This window comes from Rana temporaria, chromosome 7 (genome assembly GCF_905171775.1).
Source record: "Rana temporaria chromosome 7, aRanTem1.1, whole genome shotgun sequence".
Classification (NCBI taxonomy): Eukaryota; Metazoa; Chordata; class Amphibia; order Anura; family Ranidae; genus Rana; species Rana temporaria.
Genome location: NC_053495.1, coordinates 164,624,040 through 164,635,926, shown reverse-complemented (window position 1 = coordinate 164,635,926; position 11,887 = coordinate 164,624,040). Strand labels below are relative to the sequence as shown.

The 11,887-nt window shown below is 45.3% G+C and overlaps 1 protein-coding gene across 1 annotated transcript in view; it reads left to right on the top strand.

Annotated features, from left to right (window-relative positions):
• Window positions 1–9,232: 9,232 nt before the first annotated feature.
• Window positions 9,233–11,887, top strand: part of BRINP2 (BMP/retinoic acid inducible neural specific 2) — a 419,477-nt gene continuing 416,822 nt past the window's right edge. Inside the window, exon 1 of the mRNA XM_040360364.1 lies at window positions 9,233–9,931. The gene's annotated coding sequence lies outside the window, so the exon portion shown is untranslated. The remainder of the gene's footprint in view (window positions 9,932–11,887) is intronic.

Genomic DNA, 11,887 nt, shown 5'->3' with positions numbered 1-11,887 from the left:
CTACATAATGGAAGCAGCTGTCTAAAACCCAAAGGAAATGCTTATTGTCTGTTCTGTTTCTCACAGCCTAAGTACTTTTCCATAAAAAAATGCAGCAATTCAACAGCTAGAACGAAATGACTAATATTTTGCATACTGTAGGAAAGCACTTATATACCAGGAGTTAAATTGTACCTTTCATTGCAAGATGTGTTATTTTTAAGCTTCGCACAGAGAGAGTCCATAAGCTTAGCAAGGTCTTGTGTAGCAGAAGGCCGCGGTTGGCCGGTTCAGTTGGCCAGGGAAGGACGGACGCAAAGTATGACGATTTCAGTTTGCATTTTTTTCTTTTTTGAAACTTTGACATTTTTGAAACTTTGGACCTCCCTAGTTATGCCGCGTACACACGACCGTTTTTCATGCAATTTTTTTAGGGCTGTTACTGATCAAAAAATTTCTGTTCGATTAATTAATTATTTTTTTAATCGCTTAATCGACTAATTTCGATTAATTATAACGCACATACAGATCCAACTACTTTTAGCTGATCTCCTTGCAGGCTGATTCCCAGTGCAGCTACCAACACCTGGAAACATGGGGCCGGATTCAAAGAGATTTGCGCATCTATCACGGAGGCGCAGGGCAACGATTTTGCCCTGCGCCCCCGCAATTTTTTTGTGCTGCCCTCGATTCACGGAGCATAAGCTCCGTAAATTGCGCAGGCGCGCCGGCAAAATGCCCGGCGCAAGAGCACGCAATTTAAATGATCCCGTAGGGGGCGGGAATCATTTAGAGCGCATGCTCCGTCGGGAAAGTTTCCCGACGTGCATTGCGGCAAATGACGTCGCAAGGACGTCATTTGCTTCAAAGTGAACGTGAATGGCGTCCAGCGCCATTCACGATTCACTTACGCAAACTACGTAAAATTCAAATTTCGCGACGCGGGAACGACGGGTATACGTAACATGGGCTGCCCCTGATAGCAGGGGCAGCCTTGCGCGAAAACCGCCATGCGTAAACGACGTAAATTGCGTACGCAGGGCTCGCGCAACGTTGTGAATCGGTGTTAGTATGCAATTTGCATACTATACACTGAGCACAACAGGAACGCCACCTAGCGGCCATCGCTAGAATGCAGCCTAAGATATGCGGGCATAAGAGCCTTATGCCGCGCAGATCTTAGGCTGCAGTCGGCGTAACGAGGTTCCTGAATCAGGAGCACTCGTTACGCTGGGGCAAGTAAGCAATTGCGCTGTGTAACCTATGGTTACACAGGCGCAATTGCTTCTTGAATCCACCCCATGGATAGGATACAAAAAACACACAAAGGAGGCAGCGCTCAATGGGAATAGCATTAAAACTTTTATAGTCTTCAAGTAGGTAACCAAATAAATATTGCACTGGAGATAAAATCGATGTAGCTACATAAACTGTAAAAAAGGTGCGAGTAATACCAAACGGTACCAAAAGCAGTCATAAAAACATGTAGCCAAGTATGATACTGGTATAAAAATGTGTACAGCGATACCACTGCTGAAGCCAGATGATAGGTTAACATCAGTCCGTCGGCATGTAGATGTCCCATGAAGGGAACTATCACAACTCCCAGTGGATGGCTGTAGAATCCCAGGTTGATAGAGGGAAGTGATAGAGGGAAGTGTAACAGCCCTTGCGTGTGGCAGATGGTAAGGTCCCGCTGGCATGCAGATATGAAGGCACAGCAAAGGAGCCCTTCAGATGGACACGGCAAGCCCCGCCGGTGTCCGTGATGTTACTGGATCTCCGACGGAACTCCCTGAAGGCCCAGAAGCCGGCGGAGAGGTGAGTACCAATCAAAAGAATTTTAATCGATCAAAAAGATTTTGATCGATCAAAAAAATTTAAGATTAATCGATTAATTAAAAGTTAATTTGCACAGCCCTAAATTTTTTAAATTGGTCGTAAAAAACCGCCATGTGTAGGCTCCAGAGCATTTTTCTCGACGAGAAAAATGGCCGTTAAAAATGTAGAACCTGCTCTATTTTTTCTCGTCGTTGTTCACGTCGTAGTTTTTCACGTCATGAAAAACGGTCGTGTGTACGCTTTAACGAGGGGGAAAAAAAACGCGCAAGTTATGAGACAGGGATATTAGCATAAGCTGCCCAAAGGGTGGCGCCATTCGAATGGAACTTCCCCTTTATAGTGCCGTCACACACTTTGCTCAAGCATTTTTTTTCCACGATCGTGTGTATGCAAGGCAGGCTTGAGAGGAATCACGTCGAGAAAAAATTTGTTTTTTTCAATGACATGAATAACGGTTGTGTGTACGCGGCATAAGGTTCAAGTTTATGTGGCCTCACATCCTTAAAGGGGTTGTAAAGGTACAAAAGAACAGGAAGTGAGGATTTTTCAGAAGAAATATGGACATTTAAAAGCAAAATGGAAGGATGAGGTAAGTGAAGGAGGACTGCACTAAGGTAGAGGAAGCTATTTAGGAAAAAAAAATGGTACCTTTACAACCCCTTTAACCACTTCACTGTGGCGGCGTATCGATCGAGTGATCCCTTATATAAGGGAGACTCGATCGATGACGTCAGTCCTACAGCCACACCCCCCTACAGTTGTAAACACACACAAAGTGAACACTAACTCCTACAGCGCCCCCTGTGGTTAACTCCCAAACTGCAACTGTCATTTTCATAATAAACAATGCAATTTAAATGCATTTTTTGCTGTGAAAATGACAGTGGTTCCAAAAATGTGTCAAAATTGTCCGAAGTGTCCGCCATAATGTCGCAGTCACGAAAAAAATCGCTGATCGCCGCCATTAGTAGTAAAAAAAAAAAAAATTAATAAAAATGCAATAAAACTATCCCCTATTTTGTAAACGCTATAAATTTTGCGCAAACCAACCGATAAACGCTTATTGCGATTTTTTTTACCAAAAATAGGTAAACGAATACGTATCGGCCTAAACTGAGGGGAAAAAAAATGTTATATATGTTTTTGGGGGATATTTATCATAGCAAAAAGTTAAAAATATTGAATTTTTTTCAAAATTGTCGCTTTATTTTTGTTTATAGCGCAAAAAATAAAAACCGCAGAGGTGATTAAATACCACCAAAAGAAAGCTCTATTTGTGGGGAAAAAAGGACGCCAAGTTTGTTTGGGAGCCACTTCGCACGACCGCGCAATTGTCTGTTAAAGCGACGCAGTGCCGAATTGTAAAAACCCCTTGGGTCATTTAGCTGCATATTGGTCCGGGCCTTAAGTGGTTAATAAATGACTCAGTAGCATACCCACCATATTTGGCACTTGCAGTGTACTTGGCAACCCCTTCACATGACAAATTATTTTTAGTAATAGTCATGAGATAAAATAATACTAATAACAAGCAGATTGAAAAATTGAGTCACTAAAGATATTCTTCTATATATAATCATGTTGTTAAAAAAGAAATGACGGTCCATGTAGTGCACCAAGTCAAAAACATGACGATGATAATGGTGTGCTAAGTCAAATAAAGTTCAAAGGTTGAATAGCGGCATACGCAAAGTGCCATGGTGCGGCATGCTTCGATAATGACAGGCCTATATTGCACTAAATTACTGATTGAGTTTTCACTTTCTGGGTACATATTTTCATACACCTGGGTGGGCATATGCTGTAAAGTGCCCTGGGAGTTGTCCGCAGCATTTACAATAAAAGGTACTCCAGAAATCTGCTAGACTGCAGAGAGCCATTCAGAATTTGGCACCCTATTGCCATTCCACTGCAGTACCCTCAGCACTGATAGGTGGCATTGATGGGCACTAATAGGTGGCATTGATGAGCACTAATAGGTGGCATTGATGAGCACTAATAGGTGGCATTGATGAGCACTGATAGGCAGCACTGATAGGCTGCACTAATTATCAGTACAAACAATGTATTGACAGTCTTGCTGGTTAAAGCGGAGTTCCACCCAAAAGTGGAACTTCCGCTTAATCCACTCCTCGCCCCCTTACATGCCACATTTGGCATGTAATTTTTTGGGAGGGGGGGTGGGGGCTTCAGGAGGAGTGGGACTTCCTGTCCCACTTCCTCATTCCGCCGAGGGGCTGCTAAGGTGATACGTCATATCGCCTTTTGGCAGCCCCTCTCTGTAGGCAAACGCCTGGCACGCGTCACAGGTCCCAGGCGTTCACCTGTCGAATCGTATGGCGCAGCGCCGCTCGCGCATGCGCAGTGGGTGCCCATAATCTCCTATTTCCTGGGGGCCCTGTAATCTCCCATTGCTCGGGGGCCCCATAATCTCCCATTGCCCGGGGGCCCCATGAGTTGTCAGTCCGCCCCTGACTAGGAGGCGATTCATGAATCTGCCCATTGGATTCCCATGCAATCATCAGGGGATTTACTGTGAGCTGCGCTACTACTAGGAGGTAAGTCCTATGAATCATCCTATATGATAACCATCAAATGATGGAGGGGGTATACTTTGAGCTGTGCTACTACCAGGAGGTGAGTTTAATAAACCATCCCAAATGATAACTGTGCAATGATCAAGGAGTATACTGTGAGCTGTGCTACTTCTAGGAGGTAAGTCAAACTGTATGGATCATCCTATATGATGACTGTACAATGATCAGGGGGTATATGGTGATCCATTAGGTCCCATTCATACAATGATCAGGGGGTATATGGTGATCCATTAGGTCCCATTCATACAATGATCAGGGGGTATATGGTGATCCATTAGGTCCCATTCATACAGTGATCAGGGGGTATATGGTGATCCATTAGGTCCCATTCATACAGTGATCATGGTATATGGTGATCCATTAGGTCCCATTCATACAGTGATCAGGGGGGTATGGTGATCCTTAGGTCCCATTCATACAGTGATCAGGGGGTATATGGTGATCCATTAGGTCCCATTCATACAGTGATCAGGGGGGTATATGGTGATCCATTAGGTCCCATTCATACAGTGATCTGGGTATATGGTGATCCATTAGGTCGCATTCATACAGTGATCAGGGGGGTATATGGTGATCCATTAGGTCCCATTCATACAATGATCAGGGGGTATATGGTGATCCATTAGGTCCCATTCATACAGTGATCAGGGGGTATATGGTGATCCATTAGGTCCCATTCATACAATGATCAGGGGGTATATGGTGATCCATTAGGTCCCATTCATACAGTGATCAGGGGGTATATGGTGATCCATTAGGTCCCATTCATACAATGATCAGGGGGTATATGGTGATCCATTAGGTCCCATTCATACAGTGATCAGGGGGTATATGGTGATCCATTAGGTCCCATTCATACAGTGATCATGGTATATGGTGATCCATTAGGTCCCATTCATACAGTGATCAGGGGGGTATGGTGATCCTTAGGTCCCATTCATACAGTGATCAGGGGGTATATGGTGATCCATTAGGTCCCATTCATACAATGATCAGGGGGTATATGGTGATCCATTAGGTCCCATTCATACAGTGATCAGGGGGTATATGGTGATCCATTAGGTCCCATTCATACAGTGATCATGGTATATGGTGATCCATTAGGTCCCATTCATACAGTGATCAGGGGGGTATGGTGATCCTTAGGTCCCATTCATACAGTGATCAGGGGGTATATGGTGATCCATTAGGTCCCATTCATACAGTGATCAGGGGGGTATATGGTGATCCATTAGGTCCCATTCATACAGTGATCTGGGTATATGGTGATCCATTAGGTCGCATTCATACAGTGATCAGGGGGGTATATGGTGATCCATTAGGTCCCATTCATACAATGATCAGGGGGTATATGGTGATCCATTAGGTCCCATTCATACAGTGATCAGGGGGTATATGGTGATCCATTAGGTCCCATTCATACAGTGATCAGGGGGTATATGGTGATCCATTAGGTCCCATTCATACAGTGATCAGGGGGTATATGGTGATCCATTAGGTCCCATTCATACAATGATCAGGGGGTATATGGTGATCCATTAGGTCCCATTCATACAGTGATCAGGGGGTATATGGTGATCCATTAGGTCCCATTCATACAGTGATCATGGTATATGGTGATCCATTAGGTCCCATTCATACAGTGATCAGGGGGGTATGGTGATCCTTAGGTCCCATTCATACAGTGATCAGGGGGTATATGGTGATCCATTAGGTCCCATTCATACAGTGATCTGGGTATATGGTGATCCATTAGGTCGCATTCATACAGTGATCAGGGGGGTATATGGTGATCCATTAGGTCCCATTCATACAATGATCAGGGGGTATATGGTGATCCATTAGGTCCCATTCATACAGTGATCAGGGGGTATATGGTGATCCATTAGGTCCCATTCATACAATGATCAGGGGGTATATGGTGATCCATTAGGTCCCATTCATACAGTGATCAGGGGGTATATGGTGATCCATTAGGTCCCATTCATACAATGATCAGGGGATATATGGTGATCCATTAGGTCCCATTCATACAGTGATCAGGGGGGGTATATGGTGATCCATTAGGTCCCATTCATACAATGATCAGGGGGTATATGGTGATCCATTAGGTCCCATTCATACAGTGATCAGGGGGGTATATGGTGACCCATTAGGTCCCATTCATACAGTGATCAGGGGGTATATGGTGATCCATTAGGTCCCATTCATACAGTGATCAGGGTATATGGTGATCCATTAAGTCCCATTCATACAGTGATCAGGGGGGTATATGGTGATCCATTAGGTCCCATTCATACAGTGATCAGGGGGGTATATGGTGATCCATTAGGTCCCATTCATACAGTGATCAGGGGGGTATATGGTGATCCATTAGGTCCCATTCATACAGTGATCAGGGGGGTATATGGTGATCCATTAGGTCCCATTCATACAGTGATCAGGGTATATGGTGATCCATTAGGTCGCATTCATACAGTGATCAGGGGGGTATATGGTGATCCATTAGGTCCCATTCATACAATGATCAGGGGGTATATGGTGATCCATTAGGTCCCATTCATACAGTGATCAGGGGGGTATATGGTGATCCATTAGGTCCCATTCATACAATGATCAGGGGGTATATGGTGATCCATTAGGTCCCATTCATACAGTGATCAGGGGGTATATGGTGATCCATTAGGTCCCATTCATACAATGATCAGGGGGGTATATGGTGATCCATTAGGTCCCATTCATACAGTGATCAGGGGGTATATGGTGATCCATTAGGTCCCATTCATACAGTGATCAGGGTATATGGTGATCCATTAGGTCGCATTCATACAGTGATCAGGGGGGTATATGGTGATCCATTAGGTCCCATTCATACAATGATCAGGGGGTATATGGTGATCCATTAGGTCCCATTCATACAGTGATCAGGGGGGTATATGGTGATCCATTAGGTCCCATTCATACAGTGATCAGGGGGTATATGGTGATCCATTAGGTCCCATTCATACAATGATCAGGGGGTATATGGTGATCCATTAGGTCCCATTCATACAGTGATCAGGGGGGTATATGGTGACCCATTAGGTCGCATTCATACAGTGATCAGGGGGGTATATGGTGATCCATTAGGTCCCATTCATACAATGATCAGGGGGTATATGGTGATCCATTAGGTCCCATTCATACAGTGATCAGGGGGTATATGGTGATCCATTAGGTCCCATTCATACAATGATCAGGGGGTATATGGTGATCCATTAGGTCCCATTCATACAGTGATCAGGGGGTATATGGTGATCCATTAGGTCCCATTCATACAATGATCAGGGGGTATATGGTGATCCATTAGGTCCCATTCATACAGTGATCAGGGGGGGGTATATGGTGATCCATTAGGTCCCATTCATACAATGATCAGGGGGTATATGGTGATCAATTAGGTCCCATTCATACAGTGATCAGGGGGGTATATGGTGACCCATTAGGTCCCATTCATACAGTGATCAGGGGGTATATGGTGATCCATTAGGTCCCATTCATACAGTGATCAGGGTATATGGTGATCCATTAAGTCCCATTCATACAGTGATCAGGGGGGTATATGGTGATCCATTAGGTCCCATTCATACAGTGATCAGGGGGGTATATGGTGATCCATTAGGTCCCATTCATACAGTGATCAGGGGGTATATGGTGATCCATTAGGTCCCATTCATACAGTGATCAGGGGGGTATATGGTGATCCATTAGGTCCCATTCATACAGTGATCAGGGTATATGGTGATCCATTAGGTCCCATTCATACAGTGATCAGGGGGGGGTATATGGTGATCCATTAGGTCCCATTCATACAATGATCAGGGGGTATATGGTGATCCATTAGGTCCCATTCATACAGTGATCAGGGGGGTATATGGTGATCCATTAAGTCCCATTCATACAGTGATCAGGGGGGTATATGGTGATCCATTAGGTCCCATTAATACAGTGATCAGGGGGGTATATGGTGATCCATTAGGTCCCATTCATACAGTGATCAGGGGGTATATGGTGATCCATTAGGTCCCATTCATACAGTGATCAGGGGGTATATGGTGATCCATTAGGTCCCATTCATACAGTGATCAGGGTATATGGTGATCTTTGCTACTAGGAAGGTACAGCAAATGTGTTTCCAGGTAAATCACATGAATCGTCCCATATGATAACCATGCAATGATGGGGGGGGGGGGGGGGGGTTGTATATAGAGATCCTAGATGCTAGGAAGTAGATAACATAACCATGCAATGATGATTGGTGATCTATAATGGGGGGGGGGGGGGGGTTACATGCCATGATCATAAGGTGTATAGAGATCACTGCTGTACATCATATGATAATGTCCCTGACAGTCTCAGCAGGTAGGGGGCGGTATCGGGGGTCTGATGTCCTTGGAAAGGCAGGTTTGGCCCCCAGGGGCCCCTGTGATCAGAGGGGGGTCTCTGATGAATGAAGACCTCCTGATAGATCCCCGCTCGGGCTGGCTGTGACATGCTCCGTCCTCTCCGGTGTGCGATGACCGGACACACACCGGCTCTCACACTCGGAAATCAGAGACTTAATAGAATTGTACTCCCGGTCCCCTCCTATAAGACACCGTGCGGCGGGAGAGGAGGGGGGGTAGTAAGCGGAGCCAGGCAGCGACGGGGTTAAAGCCCGGAGCTCGAAGCCTTCCAATCAAGTGTCGCCCCAGGGAAGGCTCTAGCCAATCGCCGCGCGGCGGAGGCGTGCCCCTCGCTTCCATTGGCTGCGGCGTGACAGGCATGCCATGGATGGAGCGAGAGTTTTCACAGTGACTTGGTGCTGATGCTGGACTGGTGCTGGCTGGCAGCGAATGGTGCAGGTAACACACACACACTCCTAGAGAGGGAACTCCGAGGGATCTTCTAGACGAGGATGGCAGGAAGGAGAAGAACAAGGACCTAGATCCCAGCACTCACCTTCTACTCCTCACCACTGACACTTCATCGTCTTCATGGCCACACAATGGCACACACACAGACCTTGATCCATTGTAAAAAAAAAAGAAAAAGGACCAGGATGTTCATAGTGACCTTATAGAGAGAGAAGACTCCATATATTGCACACCATGATTGGCATCTAGGACATGCACACCTGATTGGTGATCGCCTTGCTGGGGGTGGCAGTGGCGGCGGCGAGGGGGGGTAAGCGTGCCCATGACCCCTCTGTCCCTAGGTGACTCCTCCACCTGGATCTCCACCTTGGACCCAACCAACCTTTTCCTACAGGCTGTTGGATTTTTTTGTCATTGACATTGGGCAAAGGGAACAAATCTGACCCATCTAGTCCCTGAACTTTCAGTCTGGAATCCGGGAAAACTAACAAGGATCACCAATCCTACCCTTGGATCTTTCTTATTTTATTTTTTTATTCTTTATTAATTTTTTTTTGGTCAAGGCAGTGGCGGACAATTGATTGGCGGTGAGGGGCCCCCTTTCATATTGCCCTTTGGGTAAGTTGTCTTAAATAACTTGCATACTTTAAAGCTTGCATTGGTGAGATAGAATAAAATAAAACAGTAAAATAATCTCCGGAGGGGGGGGGGGGGGTCTGGGGAGAAGATGGGCTTCATGTAAAAAAAAAGCTTTCATGGCTGGAGGTAAAAGTGGAGACTTTCCAGTTGTAGCACACACCATTGGCTGTATGAAGGCTCCATAGGCATGTACATATTCATTATGTTTGTGCGCCACTGCATGGTATTATTTATAGAATCCTGAAGTCATCATTGGGAAGGTATAGAATAGCATAGGATATACTGCTGGCTCCCTGTTTGAACCGGCTGTTGTACGTTTCCCCCCCCCCCCCTCTTAATGGATAGGGAGCCACTGAGAAGCCTGAAAGGGTTAAACTTCTTTCACTGAGAAGCCTGAAAGGGTTAAACTTCTTTCCCTGCAATAATGCTGTAGGGCACCAGTCCATTGACCTGTTCCTTGCTAAAGAGACCCACAAGGCATTGCTCCATTAATCACTTTATCGCTGGGTTTTATGTTCTCAGTGCACTGCAGAAAATCTAATAACCCTCTAGAATAGAGGTTGTGTTACCCCATAACTGCTAGAGGGGCCGGTGCCGCTTGGATTATTCTTCTGCTGTATTTTTAGATTCATCTCCGGGAGTCTTGGCCAGCAGGCCAATCCGTGTTCCTCCTTCTTGGATTTTAGACCCAAGCAGGGCTGAGGAAATGCACTTCTCCGTTTTGGCCAGAATGACTTGTAGAACCCACGTCTGCTAAAACAGAACCTCTTTGTGAGTGCAACTGTCAATCACCGTCCTGGTATACAAAGAGGTAGGAGGCTATCAGAAACACTACGATTAACCCCTTCGAAGAGGTTCTGCAGAATTTGTGGCAAGGACAGAGCCAACGGCGGCAGGTCCGGAATCGGTTCCCTCAAGGGTTTTGGGGATTTTGGCAGTTCTCAAAACTCTATAGCTAGGCAGCGTAAACTCTTAGCAGAAGTCATCAAGTGATAATGACTCCTACTAATGTAGGTGTTGAGCTCCATCACCCCAGGTGAGGTTTTCTCTTAGACGTTTCCTCGTTTGGACAAGTGTCCAACTAAAATAGACAATGCAACTGCTTACTGCCCAAGTGATGGTCAATCAATGCTATCCGTGTTATCCAGTCATCTCTAAGAAATATGTGAGCTTCGAGAAAGTGATAATGACTCCTACTAATGTAGGTGTTGAGCTCCATCAGCCCAGGTGAGGTTTTCTCTTAGACGTTTCCTCGTTTGGACAAGTGTCCAACTAAAATAGACAATGCAACTGCTTACTGCCCAAGTGATGGTCAATCAATGTTATCCATGTTATCCAGTCATCTCTAAGAAATATGTGAGCTCCGAGAAAGTGATAATGACTCCTACTAATGTAGGTGTTGAGCTCCATCACCCCAGGTGAGGTTTTCTCTTAGACGTTTCCTCGTTTGGACAAGTGTCCAACTAAAATAGACAATGCAACTGCTTACTGCCCATGTGATGGTCAATCAATGTTATCCGTGTTATCCAGTCATCTCTAAGAAATATGTGAGCTTCGAGAAAGAATGTAAACCTAGGACCTCTATCGAGCAGCAATCTGTAGAGTTTTATCCGATTTGATTTTGTTCTCTAATACCTGGATTTGCTTCTAGCTCAAGGTCCCTGAGGGCACTGCAGGCCATTTTCGGAAAAAAAATAAAATGAAAATAAATTGAATGAGCTTAAATGATGACAATGCTAGTCATGAATGGTATCCGGTATGAAGCCACAGCTGTGCTGTCACGCTCCTGTAGGCAAATTAGAGTTTCCCCTGTGCCCTCTGGCCCCATAACAGGTTGTTTATGGAAAATAAAAAAAAAAGCACCAAGGCCTGTTTAAATGCTGCAGCTAAAAGTACGAGCCTACTGTGCAGCTGAGGGCTGGATGGCATGGCCGT